Below are 18,504 nucleotides of genomic sequence, written 5' to 3'. Positions count from 1 at the left end.
GAACTTCCCTTGAGGATTGCACTGTGAACTGTCTTCCTCTTACATCCTTCCTCTTATAACACTTAATTCCAGCACTTTTCCTCTAAGGCAGGCAACCCTCCCAGTTACTCATATCATGTGTGCCTGAGGAAGATGCTTCTGGAATTCATATGTTAGTTTGTAGGGTTAATCATGAAACCCCACAAAGGTGATACTCCAGCTTACTTCAAGTTTTAGATTTCATGGTGTTGCAGTGGGAGAGACATACAGTGACACTGCAGGCACTCAGCTTGGAACAAGTAGTTACAGGAAGGAGCTCTGCAGCTTCCTCATTTTCCAAAGTCTTCTCACTTGTCAGGCAGAAGGACTGTTCCCACCTAGGAGAGCTGGCTGCAGCCTCGATGTCTGATGAGGTGGTCAAGGTCTAAATCAGACCAGAAATCCTTGGCTCTGCCCCTTGCTTTCCCATCCCTACCATGGCAATAACTATAAATAGCAGAGCTGTGGCTACCAGGAGTAGACTCAGTATCACACACTCTGGTTATGTCTGTACATCCTCATGTCCCTTCAGCTCAGGAGCACAAGGGCCAAGAGCTTTACAGCTCTTCCTCTCATATGGAAAACCCTTTCTTCCAGAGCTTTTCACATGGGATGATTCTGCCCAATTCACACTGCTTTAAAGAGAAAAAAATAAAAAAATATGCCTTTAAGACATCTGTAGCTTATTCAAGGGCAACATTATGAGTACATGAAAGAGGTCAGTGGAGGTGCCCAAGTACTGCCAGTGCCTCTTTCATGCTACCATCCAGAAAACATGAAAATATGGACCTAGCTAGCCTACCTGTGATCTTTTTTCCCCCATGATTCTGTTGAGATATATATTCAGAGAGCTGTCTTAGGTTTGAGCAGGATAATGGGAAAAGCTTTCTAGTGTAAATCTCCCCATACAACCAGGAAGACCAATGCAGAGGGAAAGCAGCAGAGAGAGAACATGCACATGTGCTAGTGCATAACATGGTGTGGGAGCATGGCTTACATGTTGTTTCATGATTAGAACTGTAAACATTGCTGCTTTTCAGGGAAAATCTTAAGATTCCCACGTCAGTGATTACATCAGTGCTCTTAAATGCAGTTCATTGTATTTAGGTGGGAAAATTTTCTGTCAGACGTGGTTTCAGATTGCTAAGCTGAACTTTAAGTTAAAAATGTGCAGCATATGGGAAGCCTAGAACTTTGCCTGGAGCAATACTTTAGAAACTGCTGAAGCTAGGTTATGCTGAAAAATGTATTTATGTAAAGTCAAACCCTTCAGCTTTTACTCATAAAAGGACACACTTGTAATAATGAGATCAGGCCACTTGCATGCAAACTCAAAGGACTAATTAAGTGCTAAGTTGTTCTAGCTATACACTAATGTAACTCTTGCTATCATTGCACTGCAGGATTGGACCTTACACAGCAGCTTCAAATATGCCACTGTAAATGTTACTGTTTTTACAGGTACTACTGACAGATCAAATCAAGTACTCAGCAGATTTAACCTTGTTGATGATCTGAGCTGGATGCTGCCAGCTTCACTTGCTTATTCAGGCATATTTTGAGATGTTGCTTATGCAGAGTGCTGAAGAAGTTCAGAACACATTGGGTAGCAATATCCTCGGTTCAGGATCGTGCACTGTGCCCACTCTGCTCAGATTAATGCCTGTAATGGTGCTGAAGTTAGTAGCTGTTGCTTTTGGTTGCCCTTGGAGGGAGCAGGGGAAAATAGTACCTCCAGAGGCTGCTGAGATCCCAGTTTGTCTGGACTGGCCTTGGGAGGTGCCCATTTCTATCCTCTGACTATAGCAAAAGCTTCTGCTTTCTTTATTTAGGGGGAAGGAAGGTAGGTTCAAGCTGTGAGGTCAGAGGGCAGCTAGATGTTTCTACCTTGTTATCATACAGAATGGTTTGTTGGTGCAGCACCCACCCAGGTTTCAGTGTTTGTCCAGGTTTGTTTGGGAATTGCCTCACCAAGTCAAGTGCTCGTGACATTTGTAAAGATGAGGTTGGTGCCTTCACATCTGTGGCAGAGGCTGGAAACTGTGATTGCAGAAAGATCTCAGGGCAGACAGGCATTAACCTCTAGGGTGTTACTGGTTAATAATGTCCCACATACGGCAAGAGAGAAAAAACATCAGGAATAAAATCCAGTAACCCTGTCAGAGAAAACAGAAGAAACCAATACAAAACATTTCCAGATGAATGGTTTTGTGTCCTGTCTAAGAAGCCAGAAAGTCTATGCATCCCATCTGAGAAGCTACTGGTCTTCTCATCAGCCAGCCTGGGCATCTATTCAAATGTATATGTATTTAATTTTCTCACATGCACTGGAGGAATCTCAGCTGGAAAAATCAGCCAGACAACTCCCCCTGTGTCCGAATCAGCAGCACAAGGATTTGTGGTTATCAAAGAAAACTTGCCCTTAATTTTTAACATTTAAGAATCTGCTGGCTTTGCTGTTCTGTGGTTAGCTGATTGTCTGTGTTTGCATGCAGGAATCTTTGTTCTTGTGCTGTGTCTCGGGAATGCCATGAGCAGTTGTTTTTGTTTGTTTGTACTCGGGTGGAGCTAACTGTCTAATTGGGTAAATATTTGCAATGCTATATTTGCATGCACGGAAGACAAAGAGGGCTGGACTCCTGTTGACATAAAGGGCCTTTTACACCAGGCCAACAATGTAAAGGCTTAAATAAAATCGGTAAGTACGAGGCCACTTCTTATGGTCAGACTGTATAAAGTGGATTTAATTTAACTGTCATGGCCATATTTACTTCTCATTACAGATGGACTATTTTCCAATATGATTACGGCAATGAAGACGTTACTCACTCTGCCTTACTCACTGATTGCAAGTTCAAAACTGCTGGACTTCCACTGGGTATTAGCTCTGTTAAAAAAATGGTATTTATTTACCAGAGTGCCTTTGGATATAAGAGGTGGGTTTTCCACAGATGTAGAAATTGCCCAAGTAAACATTAATAGATCCAGATACTTAAAGGTGTTTTGAAAATTGCAGGCTTGTGGTGCTCATGGAAGGTGTGTTTGTGTATGTAAAATAAATACCTTGCATGCACCTTATGGGGTGACTATTGCATATGTTATCATTAGCTCCAAAGTACACTATAAATATCCATACACGTATGAACAGATTCTAAAGATTTATCATTGAAGAGGCTGTTAATAGGTAATTGAGCCTTTCTTTGAACAAAGGTTACTAAAAATGAGGTGTTGTGTAGACCTAGTTCAGCTTCTGTTTATCTGTAGCTGTCACAGCTTGGACCTTACTAGGAATGGGTTTACCCTGGCTAGTCTTGAAAGACTTGCACAGTTTCACAGAGCCATTGCTTCACACACACCTGAACACAACAATTGTCTGTCTGTAGGACTAAGAAAAAGCTTTAATATATGAGGGTTTTATTTTATTAACAGTTATTTATCTTGTTTGAAATTCTCACTGTATTTTTTCAAGGTTCAACTATTTACTCTTGTCTTCAGAGAACAAATAAGGATAATTTAGAGTTTCACCTCCATAAGGTCAATCTCTGATGCTCTTGCACCACCTGGTACCTTGCTTAGTCATTAGTTCCACTGGGTTCACTGATACCAGCTGTGGTGCAAAAGCCTTTGATTACCACAGGGCAGCCATCCACTCCTCCCTGTCCTGTACTGCAAGTCACACATTTTTGTCTGCTTTTATGACATGATTATTGAAGCTCAGGTTGCCTCTGAGCAAGCATTCATTGGCCAGGTAGTCAGGCCTATCTCTGCTCCTGGAGAGTTCATCCCACTGCCGGCCCCTGCCTCGTGCTCATGGATCTCCCGGTGCCATCAGGCTGGGAAGAGGGAGGCCGTGACGAGGCAGCACAGGTTGCCTCGCAGGTTTTGGCTGCATCCATTCTCTTGTCTAATCCACTTCTCATCCATCCCTGTGAACAGTGTGGTGAGTGAGGAAAAGCAGCTGTAGGGGTGTGGAGCCCGCTGAGGTCAGTTGTGCCTCTGCCTGTTTTGCCGTCCCTGCGCGGAAAGCGTGTGGAAAGCAGCTCACCACCCAGCCACTCCACCAGGGATGTGCTCAGTGGTTTCCTATGAGCTCACTCACCCTGTTTTTTTGTCAACTGATGGCAAAATTACTATAATTTTTCATGGTTTTGGCATCTTTTCAAGTGCTGTTGTGGATTCTTGTAAGCTTATGTTGAGTATTTCCCTCAGTCACGCATAACTGGAATTCATAAAAATAGCACAAATGATTCTGTGTTTTTACATGCTGTCTTCATTCTGAAAACATCTTGAACTTTATTTCATAGTGACCTTTATTCAGCTGTAAATTTTTTAAAAAAATTGTTCAGTGGTTTGAAATGTATGGGAGAAGTAGGAAAGTGAATACTTGTCAGGACAGCAAGGCTGAATAAATCTCTTTTCATTAAGAAAACAGGTTAAAAACTTCCTCAGCTTGATACTGGTGAGCAAACTAAATATATACAAACAGTCTTCCTTGTGATGTTGTGATTACCAGTCCTATTTTTCTACAGTGTTTTTCCTGTTCCTTGTTGTAAACAAACTGTAATCATAATACCATGACACCCTGTCCTGATCTTCTGTCAGCTGCCTGTGGAAATTACTTCCTCCTTCGAGTCTTGCCTTTTCTCTGTGTCCTGCATTTAGTGAAACTGGTGATCTCTGTGTGACTGTCCCAGGACATTTCTCACTCTCCATCAGACCTTTATCACACCAAAACCATGTTTTCTGAATACTTCCATCTGGTTTTGCTTGAAGTTTGAACAAAGCTTTCTAATCTGGATTAGATATGTATTTCCTTGACTGTACTGTAAATGCTTCTCTGAGCTGGACAGGAAGAACTTGTTCTGTTGTTTGGTCTTGGGATATTACTGAAGCCTCATTCAAGTAGCAGAGAAGCTTTCATGAGGCTGGGGAAGGAATATGTCATTTTGTGTTTCTGCTCACCTGCCTGGATCTGCCAAAGCCGAGTGCTGTCCATTCACAAGAGAAATTCTGTCATGAATGTCTGCTGTTAGGACTGGCACTGAGTCAGAAATGCCCAACTGCCCAATGACTTTCCCCACCAGAAAAAGGTAAATTTGCACTTGAAATTTTCAATCACGTGTTAAGTCCCCAACTTTATTTGCTCAGAGGGGCCATTAACATTTAGCTTTGTATTAGGAAATACCCTTTACCAATAAATTTCAGTGGGAAAAGCAAAGACTTGGGTTTGTTCCAAAAGATTCATTCATGAAAAATTCTGCTGAATGAAAAAGGAAATCTACAATTTTTTTAAATAATTCCTCTATCTGGTATGAATGTTTTAGTCTAGGCTAACTGTGCATTTTACAGATAGTTCAACTCAATTTTAATTCAACTGATGTAACACTATAATAAATAATGTAAGAATTAGTGGCATGTCTTCAATGTTCCTGCCTGCATAACGTATGTGGATTCTCTGCAGAAATAAAGCCTGCTGTTATTTCATGTTGAAGGTGAAGTATGTTCATCAATGTCTTTCCCAGGGGAATAGAGAGAACAAGGCTTGGGAGAAGGTGGTTTGGCACACACGCTCCTCGTGAGGAGCAAACTTGCACAGCAGCTTGTGTTTAACTCTTCCCAAGCAGTGGAGCGTGTCATTGCTTTTGCAATAAACCATTCCTCAGGAACAGATATGGACTGGCTGAAAAATAATTAAAAACTTAATTTCCTGTAATACTGTCCATCAAACAACTTTACTCAATCTTTTTGAAAGGCTGCTCTGCAGCATGGAAAAAAGGCTGGCAGTAGTGCAAGAACAGGGAATATATATGACCAGTGGAAGAAGCATGGTTGGCCTTTTGCCCTAGAGAAATGGCTGGATGAGTGGATCTTCTGCTTTAACCAAGCATTAATAAAATAATTTGGATTTGGGCTTGAGGTGATGATGTTTGCCAAAGCGGCTACAAAAGCTTTTTTTACTGCCCAGACTGATACTGACCTGCATGGATGTGCTTAGGGTCTGTTGTGTGCAAACCCACAGCTGCAGAGTTGATCAGTCCTCTCTTTTGGGAAAACCTGATTTTTTACTGAGGTATAAAATTTGTAGATTAGGTCTTTTACAAAGATTTGGCCCCAATAGCCAAAACCCTGTGTGATTTGTCTCCTGCAGTTTTACAGTTTGTGGTGCAGTACCTCAAGAAAGGCAAACAAAGCTTTATCCTCCTCTGGACAGCTCTTAGGGACAGATCCACTGACACAACTGCTCAAATGAACAACCCCCCAAACTGGGTATTTTATTCCAAACTGACACACATAAAACTTCTCTTCTTCCTAGGTCCACAGTTCCAAGGAATAGATTTTCAACATAAAATTACACACCAAGAGCAAATACAACAAACCCTAATATCAGTATCAGTGTCACTAGTGACCTAGTCTGCTGGTAAGTACAATGCTTTTTTCCCCCAAACTGCCTGAGCCATAGAGCCATAGTTTTTCCAAACTTATTTCCTATTTCCTTTCCTCATTTACTCCATCTGATAATGCCACCAGACATTATCCCATCTCCTGAGAAGACTGAGAGGGGGAGGATTCAGAGCTGGTGTAAATTCACTTTTCTCTGCTTACCCATTAATCTGTGTCAAGTTATGCTGGATATGCTATTCTGAGAGACAGCTCAGCCTTCTTTATCTGTCATAGTAGCACTGCTTTGCTTTTCAAATCAGCAAACAAGAAGCCATGTCCTAAACAGGCCACTTCATTATCTTTTGTGTTGGTTATTTTTGTGTTTGCTTTTTTTTTTCCCTAACAAAAATATAAATAATTCTTTATCACTGATAATAATTAAAAGATGTGCTTTTCCTTGTAGATCATAAACTGAATGGAGAGTCTGAAGTCATTTGTCTGTGGCTTCAATGGGGAAATCAATTCTCAGTTATCTACGCATGGCTTGTCTGGCTGAGGATTAACCAGGCTGGGGATGCACTGACCTCAGTTCATTCACCACCTGCAAGGCTGACTTTGGCCCAGCAGTCTGTATTGATCCCAGCAGTGCTGTGTGCACATCTGTCAGTTCCACAGCTGCCTCCAGCTCATCAGCACATGATCTGTGTCACTCAGAGCTGTGTGGAGGCCTCTCCACAGCCCCTGCCAGGTGGGGCCAGCTGTCCTGGCCAGCTCCTGCAGATACAACACCTCTTTCCACACTGACTCGGCATAAACTGACTTTGTTGATGCTCTGGGATTGATGCTGGCAGCCCCTCAGCTGTCAGAAGCTGAGGAAACAATCTTCTTGGCTCCTTAGACCACCAGCAGAGGAGAGATTTCCAACTTTAAATAAACTAGTTTGTTACAAGTTAAATTTAGTTAATATAGAACTGGGGGAGATTGATGCACTGTGTTGTAGGCGTGGTAGCTCTTCCCAAAACCTGGTCATGGCTACAGCTCTATCTTGTTCCATGTGCTTCTCAGCAAAGTGGTTTTCCTGTTCACCTTCAGCAGCAGGAATGGACTGCTTGAACTTGTATTTACTTTAAATAATTAGAATGCGGTGAGTTTAGGTCTTAATGCAGGTCATCAGTTAAATTTTAAATGTTTAGGTGCTTAAATAATAGACTCTGTGTTAAAGTGATATAAACAAAAAGTATCTAATCTGTTTTGTTTAATTGGAAAAAAAATTGCAGATTTGTATTTGCCTTGTTATCTCTATCTTTTATTATTCCAAAGAGGCTCTGAATAGAGATGTTATCTCAGCTTTAGCTGTGCTCTTGCAATGTTGCAATTCGTCAAACCAGTAATTTATGTTTCAGTTGAAAGGAGGTGAGAAATAATTAACTCATGTATTGCATCCTTGTCTTTGCAGGCCTTTCATTTTCAGTGAGTACTTGCACTAGCAGTCTTTATTTTTTAAATTCCAGACTCTTCAAAACTCCTGGGCTTCCTCAGGAAGGCCAGGACTCTCAGCAGTCCACCTGAGTGCTTGATGCCTTGCAGAATTAAGTCCCAGGAGCCCAGTCCTGAACTGAAATCATTGGTCATGTTCACATTGACTTCAGTCTAGCAACTGGAATCCTGGGGTAGCAGGATTATTTGTCCCATTGAATTACTGGCCCTGGTTCTCAGGATATTTCCTCACTCTGCCACTGACACCCACAAGTTGTTTACTTGCCCGTGTGTGCTTCTGGCAGCCTGTATTCCTGGATGACCTATTTTTGCAGGAATCAAATGCCCGTGGCAGCAGTGTTTTATTGGCCCTTGCTGGGCTGACACCACTGCAGTGAGAGTGCTCATGGTCAGTGACACTGCAAATCCTGGCTGAGCAAACTGACTTCTGCCAGCTTTGCAGCAGCTTTTATGTCAATCCCTTACTAGCAGGAGAGGATGGGCTCATAAAGACGTGTTTTCCATGGACAGAACCAGCTCCAAGGCTAACTAGTGAGCACGGTGTGGTGACAGGAATGAGGAGTTTCTGTGCAGAGCACACTCATGAAGGAACCCTCCTCTTGTCCTACTGACCTGGTACTGAATCATATATAACTCATGGTTTCCTCTGTAGTTTCATCTTCCTCAGCTAAAAATTTTAAGGGTGTGACAGATCAGCAGAGGTCAGGTGAGACTGGATGGATGGAAGGGGAGGAGTTGCTCTCATTTAGATTTATTTTTTTTTTTCCGTAACAAAGTTGGTCACACCTCTAATAGCCAGACTCAGCTGTGTTTTCAGGTAATCTTAATAACAGGTTGCTAGGGTGCTTAGTTTGTTCAATCCATTCAGTAATTAGAGCTGGTGCTGAAGTCGTAAAACTGAGTATGGAGTGAGATCTTAATGAACACAGTAATTTGCTGTAAGTACAGCCCTGTAGAGCTTCCTCATAAATGGCTTCTCCTTGGATGGAGCAGTGCAGTCACCAAACAGGGCAAGTCCATGTGGCAGCTGAGGACAAAAGCTGAGGATCAGTCCAGCAGCACAGGAAATGAAATGAAATGAAAGCTAGCAACACTCCAGGTGGATTAGTTATTTTTCAGAGTCTCAAAGTGCTGAGAACTCTGTGTTTTTATTCAGTGTTCAGGCTGATACTTCCAGCAATATACACATGCTGAGGCAATGTATTTAATGACTCAGGGGAAGAAGCTGTCTACTGAATCACCAGTATCCAAACCTGAAGAACCCAACAGCTTTCTGTAAATCTGAATATAATTAAGCATAGTCTTGTTCTTTTCATTAGGCATGAAATAACCAGAGATTATGAGATTCCATTTACATAACAGTAAAAAAAATATAAAAAATTACTTGTTTTAGTTTTCTACCCCAGAATCTGGAACCTACAATCTAATGCAGTGTGTTGTTTATGAGGACTGAGAAAAGGATAAAACAGCTAGAAGAAACATACATCCTAAATATGAAAACAACATTTCTGCTCATGAAATTCCTAAACCAGACGTTGTTAGAAGCTGGGAAAATATTCTAGAGGGCAAACCAAGCAATCTTGTGTGGTTCTTAACCCACTGCAGTAGTAGGAACTTTGATTTGATCTAGGGTGGCTGTCGTCAGCACTCACCATGTGCTCTGAACACCACAAGCAGTTGCATCAGATTAGAAGAACAGACAGTGGCTGTCCCAGACTGTCCCAAAAATATGTAAGTAAAAAAAACAGCACCAGGTAAACATTGCATGAGGACATGCCAGAAGAACAAAAGGTGGAAGTTCAAGGAAAGGCAAAAATTATTAGTAACAGAAAAGATGTATTTCTCAAGATCTAGAATGTAGTAAGAAAGATCTCCAGGGATAAATACCATTTAGTTTCAAAACCAGACTAACTAGAAGGCTAGAAAAAACTGTAAAAGAAATGTTTTCACATTTTCATCTGTTGACCTGCTAACCTTTTCTTTAAAATATTTGTTACAAGAAGTGTTCTGCAAATAATATTTTTTTACTTTTTTTTTGTTGTTGTTAGAGCAGAAGTTATTCTGATGCTGACTTCTCTGTTTTCCAAACAGAGATGTGCCAGAACATCAGCAGAGTCATAAGGATTACCCAATACTTGGCCTGCTGAAAGGTTTGCAGCAACTGCTTGCAAAGAGGAAACATTTTTTTTGGCTATGTAGGTGACTTTCATCACATCTTCCAGACTGAGGTGTAGAACAGCTGTAGAGATCCAGAAAGAAGAACCCTGAGGCCTTCAGCTTAAGATCCAGTTCTGTGCTTATGCCTGTGTTAATCTGGAACAGATCCCGTTACACTGATCTGAACTCAAACAAGATTACATGAAATTTAAGTATTGGTCATACTGGAGAGTTGTGCTGCATTTTCTGCTACACTAAGTGGCTATTACTGTCTTAATTTTGGGACAAACAGGACACTTTCCATGAATGAATGATAAAAATAGGAAGTAGATCCAGAACTTTTCACCTCCAGTTTCTACAGCTCACTTAGGAAGGTGCTCCACTGACTAGCCAGTGGTGCTATCCACATTGAAGGGGCAGATTTTGCCACCACAGCAGCATCAAGCTGACTTCCCTCTCATTGTTTTGTGATTCCCTCCGGAAGAAGACAAAAGGAGCAATCCAGGGAAGCTTTCCCTCTATCAGGTGTGTGTGCTATGTACACCAGACAGACATACCCAAGGTAAACACACTGCTAGAGTGCTGCAGCCTCTGCAGGTGCTGAGTCCAGCTGTAAATGCACACACACAAAATCAGGAAGATCACAGCTGAACTCTGCTGAAATGCTGATGCAAAACTGGCCTCATGTTAATTGTTTTTTTGGAGTGATTATATAGCCTGGAAGAGCAGAGAAAGGCCACAATCTTTATAGCTATGGCAAATAACTATATAGTTATAGTTACAGTTACAGTTACAGTTAGTTATAGTCATAGTTAGTTATAGTTATAGTTATAGTTATGGCAAACTGCAAAACAAGCTGGAAACAAACAGTGGAAAGGGAAGACCTTGCTGCCATGTGTGTCTTCAACTGCAAGTAAAGCTCACTCGGTGTCTCTGGTGTTATCATTGTTCTGATTTGTCTTTGAATAATGCATGTGGAACCTCAGGAGCCCTGGCACACTGTTTTATACCTATTTCATAACTGCCTGGAGTTTCTTTTTAAGTAATCTGGCTGTGAGAGTTACAAAGCTGTCCTGCTTCTCTTAATATTTCAGAGGAGAAAAAAATGTGGTGTTTTCCCATTCTCTACTACAAAAGTGGTAGAGATTTACATCTTGCAACCAAGTGGGCATTGTCACTGGGTGTGATAATTAAAACTTTCCATTGATAAACTACAATAGCTTCTCTCCTAAATGGCCTGAATGCCTCTCCTACTCTGCCTCTCCCCTGAAGCACAGCAGCCTTCTCTGTCAGGTTTGGGTCTGGGACTTTGCTGTCTCTTGGCTGCTGCAGCACAAGACATTGTTACGGGTCTGTTCATGATCCTCCTCTCCTCCTGGGGCTCAGGGGTTTCTTCTCTGGTGCCATTCTCTCTTTTATTCTCCCACGCATCTTGGAATTAGGGACTCCCTTAGCCTTCCATCCCCATCCCACTCATCTGGTGCAGCCACTGACCCTACAGACATTTTGTTCTGAACTAGCACTCTTGTGGGAAGACAAGATACTCTGCCTGCCTGGGAAAGGAATTGAGGCAGAGTGTGGCTGCTTTCCAGCCTCTCCATGGCCACAGTGGTTTGTTTCCAGCCTCCCTCCTCTCCGTGGCCACAGTTGTGGAGCCGTGTGGCAGAGGCCACCAGGAGTGGGCAGACAGGGCAGTCCAGTGCAGGGAGGTGATGCAAGGTGCTGCAGGAAGGGCACAAGACTGATGTTGCTGGTCTGGTGGCCCTGTGGCAATATAAAGTTCATACATAATTCATAAATGTCATACATTGGCACTGTTTGTGCAATTTGCTCTTACGGCTGGGATGGTGTAGGAAGGCTGCATGTAGCCTCTTGTTACACAGAAAACCTGTTGGTATTTCCTATCATCACTGGTGAAGGCATAAAAAATAGGGAAAATACAGTTTAAGTATAGAGAAACAAAGCAGTGAGTGACTGAACCATTTCCCACCACCCCCAAATATTTTAGGGGCATCTGAGTCCTGGTCAGGGCTGTGAGCACACAAGACTCTGCCCCAAGGTGCTGGAGCTCTGGGGGCTTTTGCCTTGAACTGCTGGTACAGGTGGCAATGTGTGGGTGGGAGAAGGGATGCCAGTGTTTATTTTTTTTTTCCCAGCACTGAAAACCAGATGGTTGGGCTGATTGCTTCACCTTTTCAGCCTGCAGGGACTCATTGCTGCACCAACACAGCCCCACATTTCACTCAGGTGGCTGCACCCCTATAGTCACTCAGCTCTGCATAGATTATTCTGCTAACTAACAAATTCCAATCTTTTAGCTGTTTCTTGTCACATCATTTTTCATTTCAGTCTGCAAGTAAGGCTGACTGACTGAAAAATTATATTCTCTTTGCTATTTCTTTATGCTGTTGCTGGAATTAATTGTTGACCAAGTTTCTTGTGGGGAATGTAATGAAAATACAGTATGATACTAATATATTTCTGGCATGATTCATGGTTACCAGTGGAAATATTTAATGATCTTTTTGTATACATATAGTAATTGCTTCTTCTGAAAGGCAATAATAAGTTGCAACACAATTACACTCTTGTTCTTCTGCATATAAGAAATGGGCACATGAGTGGAACAGAATCAGAAAAGCAGAAAGTCCCTGGTATCTTTTCAATATTCATCTACTCACCTGAGATTCTGCAGTCTTTTGAATTACACTAGACTTTTATAATCAGACTGATTGTGCAGCCTTAAGATAAACAATTCATAAGATAGCTAAAGTTAATTTTCATTACAAAACTAGGCATTAAAGAGTTATTCCTAAGACATCCCCTAAAGGTAAAAACTCTGAGGAATGCAATATGTTGCAGATAAATCCTCCTAATATAAAGCAATAAATTCTCAGTTACACAGAGATGAACAACACTTACTTTTCTCTAATAAACTTTGGCTGGATCCTGGCTGCTGCTGCAAAAGCTGGTATCTTTGCACAAAGGAGTCCCTGTCTTGTGAGAGCTCATTACCCATATGATAATACTGCTCATTTCCCCCACACAATTCATTAGAGGACCAATTGCAAACTTCTAATTAGGTCTCAGACTGTCCCTGAGCAGTAAGTGTGATTTACCCATTTTGCAGTTGTGGAAGTTGGGCAGGGGGCTCCAGCCAGTGGAGACCACCAGCCCAGAGCCACCTCTCCCATCCCTTCCACAGCTGGGAATAGACTTTGGATGCTGTTACTCCCAGCTCTCTGTTCCAAGCTCTAAGCCACAACTTCTTGCAGAAGCTAATTAAAAACTAAAAAAATGATTTGACAAACATTCAGAAATGTTATTGGTACCACATATTTCTTCTGGTATCGGAATAAAGTTTCTAGCACAGCTGTAATTGCTGTCGGTGTTGCTTAAGATTTTTTAAATCAGTCAGAAGACTCCAGCTGCATTCCTGATACATCCCAAAGTTCACCACAGTTCTTTTCCCTGCTTTTCACCATTTATCATGGGAATTTAAAAGTGAAAACCCTGAAATAAGTGACACAGCATCTTTCAGTTGCATGGATGCAGGCAAAAGCTTCTGGTGTCTGCATGTGCAGGGTGAGAGCTGGTGTGGTTTCAATTACTTCTTATTGATTTGTTAGCTCGAAGATTATTTTATTGCAATCTGCTTTTAAGCATATAGAAAACCCTTAGAAGAACCCTAGGTTGTTTGTTAAAATCCATTGCAATTCAGCTGTCAAAACAATATGAGTGCTCTTGTGTTTGTGCTGGTGATAAAACACAGAATCACAGAATGGTTTGGGGTTGGAAGGGACCTTAAAGATCATCCAGTTCCAACCCCCTGCCATGGGCAGGGATACCTTCCCCTAGAGCAGGTTGTTCTGAGCCACATCCAGCCTGGCCTTGAACACTTCCAGGGATGGGACATGCACTCCTTTAGCTTCATAAACCTTCATAAACCTTCATCTCACACATTTGGTTGAGGGGTAGAAAGGGGGTGGAAAGAGTTAAGCCACAGGCCAAGCTCTCTTGCTAACTTTAGAAAAAGCAAGTTATGCAAAAGGTGAGGAGAAGTGAAAATCTCTGAGGAAGTGGATCTTTTAAAAGGAAGATATGACATATTCAGCAAAATCCCACTAAACCTCTCTCCTGGCACCACATATGGGTGAAAGCAATCCCGTGTCTGGCGGTGTGGCACAGGGCTTGCAGGGAGAGGCAGGTGCTGCTCACCCACAGGGAGGTGTGATCTCTGCTCAACCTGGGTAAAATACATATTAAAAAGAGGATTTCACATGGGGAGGAGAGGGCTTGGCATACCAGTTGGAGCATATTTCCCAACATCACATTAACTTGACATTTGCTAGAGCAACCCTATTTAATTCTCATTTCAGTGTGGTGATAACTTGTACTCCAGCGCAGTCATTTGCAGAGCCTGGTGCTGTTAGCAGGGCAGTGCTGCCAGTGCTGAAGCACATTTAACACTGCCAAGAAGTTGTTACTTGCGGGAATTTTGCTCTTTCTCTGTTACAGCTACAACTGTTTGCTCATTTTGAGTCATATTCAGAGCAAGGATTCCATGAGATGATTTTAGAGAGTGCTTTATCAGCTTGGGAACGAGCAGCAGCCCGAACAGGGCTTGTTTTCTTAACACACACATTTAAAACACACCAGCAGCAGTCGGCTAAGAAGGCAGAGTTAAACTATCACCTTACAGATAAGCTGGTGGCCAGAAAGCTCCTAGCTGTTAATCATAGAATCAGACCTTTGACTCTTTCATCTCTCCAGGAGAGCAGAATGCCAGATGTGAGGCTTTCCTATGGCCCTGCTGCTGTGGCACATGCAGAGTGTGGCAGTGTGCTGGGCAGAGCTGCCTCACCCCTCAGAGAGCAGAGTGACACATTGCTCCATCAGTGTTGTCCCTATGCAGTGTGGCAGCGTAGAGTACTCTTAGAGGACACGATCAATAATCAATACTGCCAGCAACTGGCAATGATGGATCTCTTCTCCACGTGTACACCCTATTTGGATTCTGCCTGGGACTTAGCATCTTGCTGCAGGACTGTCTGCTTTCCATCAGCTGGCCCTCTGCCCTGTCTTCCAGCACACCAATAAATCAGGAAGCTTTCCACTGTTTTCCCGGGCTGTGACTCTGACACACCAGGCTTAATGCTTTAGAGCAGGACTTGAGGGATGTTTGGCACTTTGTGGGAGCAGCTTCTCCATTCAAAATGCCATTCCACACTACCTCTGTTGGTATAGGGTCAGCTGTCTTCTACAAAGTCCTCGTGCTTTTACCTCTTTCAAAGGTTTTTACTTCTACTTGGCTGCCTAGAGTAGACAGGGAGTGATACTCTTCACCTCAGCCAGTTTATACAGAGGCTAAACTATTCATTAATCTAATATGTTTCATTGGCAACTTTTCGTCCCTTACAGCTTTTATCCTTTTTGCCACCAAGAGTATCCAATAAAAAGCATTGGTTTAGTAAAACAGAGTGTGCTTTGGTTCTACTCTGATTGTACTGTATTTTTCTATAACTTTGCTCAAGCAGGGTTAGTAACAAAGCACCACTACTGCTGGTTCTGGTGGAGCTTCACTTCAGTGAGATTCCAGAAAATCCTCCATGTAGATATGGCCTATGAGAGAAAGCCTCATTAAACAGGAGGCTGAAAGCCTTGACAGTGTCCTGTGTGATGTGAGTGCTTCTGCCAGGCTCCTCACAAAGCTCTGCTAATGGCTTTCAGCGCTGTTCTTCCAGCACAGGGCCCTCTGCTCCTCAGCCTTCTGCTGTGCTGCTATGGCTTTAAGCTTCTCCTCTGCTTTTCTCTTTAAAACACTGGGGTTTTGACTTCCAAACCTGGGCAATCCTCTGCAGCTGAGAGCAGCAGACAGGGGAAGGATGCCGTGTCTGGATGCCCGTGTGCCTCCAGCCTGGCCCTGCCTCGTGGCACGCACGAGCAGTCAGAGCTGGGAAAGAAGCTGGCCCTTAGTCCCGAATTAGGACCAAAAGTGCTTTGTTTCCATCAGCTCTGGCATAGATGACTATGTAGGTCAGTGTGGAAGGATGAATCACACCATGTGTCCTGTGCATACTAAACCCATGTCCTTTGTCTCGAGGCACATGCAGGCTCCTGGTGAGAGCTGCCAGGGTGGGGGCCCAGGCAGGGCTGGTTTCCAGCAGGGCACAGAACTTGCTTGAACCACAGGGCAGCTTGAATCCAATACTGGTTTATGTATTCACCCTGGCTGAGGGAGAAGAAAGAGAACTGCTTGGTGGTGGTGGAAGTGGTGTATATGCAAAACTGAGATATTTGAGGTTTTAGTCCCAATTTTCTTAAAATTTCTTATGTTTCCTGGCCTAGAGCAAGTCACTGGAAATCCTGTTTTCCTGGCTGTACTCAAAACACGTCTGTTTCTGGTCAGTGAAGACGCAAGCACTGTTCCTGGTCTGAACAGAACCACAGCCTGCTCCCAGGGATGCTGGTGAAGATTAGCAGTGAACTGGGACTCTTACCCAAACATCTTAGCCATTATGGTTGTCTTTGTGCTCTATAAATCAGATGCATGTGAACAAACACCCTACTGAGAGGGTATTTCTGTAAGAATAAATGCATGGCTGATATTAAGTACTTGGTAGTACAGTGAGGCATTGTGGGGATCTCATTCCTTTTAGCACTGGGATAGAGGGTTTAGCTAATTTGTTTATTGATATTTTTTCCCTGGGTCAAGTGGCAACTTTAGCACTAAAACACTGCCTCAGTTAGAAAAGCAGGGAAGCAAAAAAAAGTAATAAAATCCTCTGTTCTGCCATTATCCTCCAAACAGCTTTAAAACTTTAAAGTGAGGATAAAATCTCAGCTAAAGTTGACTGATTTCAACAGAGACCTAGAGCTGAGCCACTTCAGGCTGTCTTTTGAACACAGCTATCCAGATTTGGGTACTCCTTTGGAGGATGCTGAACTGTGCCCTTGCCTCCCCTCGCTGCACTGCTGAGTTTGGCTGCTGTGAGGGGGTGTGGGGGAAGATCCCCCGGTGTGGGTGGCTGCTCTGGGCTGTGCAGTGCCCATCGTGTGTCTGTGGTGTGGCTGAGTCCCTGTGCCTCGCCCAGGCTGGGAGACAGGCGTGGCAGAAGGGCAGGCATTGCATGGCTTCCCCTGTAAGCTCCTTGTCAGGAAAGTGGGAACTGCTTCTGAACACCATCAGCATTCTTATGAGCTTTTTTCTCTCTTAATTGCTCTGTAACCCGTTCTGATTAGTCAGTGATGATTGCTGGGTCTGGTGATAGCAAGTACTCATTAGCACATGGGCCAGGGAGCAGTTCCCCAGAGCACAGGGATTTACCAAAAGGGAATACGGGAGGCATGTGAGATTCCAAGAGAGGAAACTGAAATTTTAGGAAATAGTACAGCAGCACATTCTCCATTGCCATCATCTGCCACAGCCTAGATCATGACACAAAGAGAATTGAGTCTGCATAGTACAAACTCATGTAATTATAACAGTTCAACCCGACTTTAGCCACTTGTTTTAGAAACAATTTCCCCCCTAAATATTGGCCTTTGATTGTAGAGGAGAAATACTCGGGACAATTAAATTTAGATAGCAAATTAGAGGCACAAATTCAAAAAGAAAAGCAAATCACTTTGACAGTAGACCTGTGGTGTCATTATGGTGAACATCGGGGAACTCTGACTAGGGATGCTGTGCTGGCACCAGCTGAATGAGCATCTTCTGTGTGGATGAGGTGAGGCCATTCATTTACTTATGGAGAAGGCAGCAACCTGGGAACCCAAGGGCCAGTGTAATCTTTTGGGTTTTTTGGATTTTGCTTTGTACCAAAGCAGAAAGACGTAAGTGGTCTAAACCCCCTGATGGGCAAAGGAGCCTGTGAGAGGCAGGCAGTGCAGCACAGTGCTGAATCCCACTGAGGTCCCTGGGGCACATGGACATGCTTCTACCTGTGGCATTTATTTCCAGAGCAGAACTGCCTGAATCTATTCCAACACGAGGCACAGAAAGTGCTCTGAGCTTGTTCTTAAAATGCAAAAGCAAAGTCATTCCTGTGGAGATCTCCTTCAGCCTGTGCCTTGCAACCCTCACACACGGGCCAGGTGAGAGATGGCCTTGCATTGCACTCTGGGATCCATGCATTTAAATGTTGCAATGCAGTTAGGAAAAATGGTATGACCCAAAGAATGTACCCCCGAAAATGTAGAATTGTAAGTTTCTTTCCCTTATCTCTCCTTTTCCCCAGTTTCCCTTATTGGTTGTGTGAATTCCCCCCACCCTTTTCCCCTGCCTTCAAAAAGGAGTGTTTATCCATACCTCTTCCTCTTTTCCTCCTGCTCCCTCACTCCGTAGGATCCCAAGAAATAAAGCTGCAACTGCTAAGGGAAAGAGCCTCATTTTTAGGTTCTTTTTTTCTAAGCTGAAGTATCTCCTTTGTCTCCCTGGCTGCTGCTGGG

The 18,504-nt window shown here is 43.1% G+C and overlaps 1 long non-coding RNA gene across 1 annotated transcript; it reads left to right on the top strand.

Annotated features, from left to right (window-relative positions):
* Positions 1-1,722: 1,722 nt before the first annotated feature.
* On the top strand, positions 1,723-16,643 carry LOC107214197. The gene is made up of 5 exons (XR_001524902.2): positions 1,723-2,716; positions 2,802-2,954; positions 6,332-6,436; positions 6,863-9,627; positions 16,402-16,643. It is a non-coding gene; the product is annotated as an uncharacterized LOC107214197 (long non-coding RNA).
* Positions 16,644-18,504: the final 1,861 nt, after the last annotated feature.

The sequence above is a fragment of the Parus major genome, chromosome 2 (genome assembly GCF_001522545.3).
Source record: "Parus major isolate Abel chromosome 2, Parus_major1.1, whole genome shotgun sequence".
NCBI lineage: Eukaryota > Metazoa > Chordata > Aves > Passeriformes > Paridae > Parus > Parus major.
Note: the sequence above shows the minus strand (reverse complement) of the source record. Positions and strands in the feature narration are given on the sequence as shown.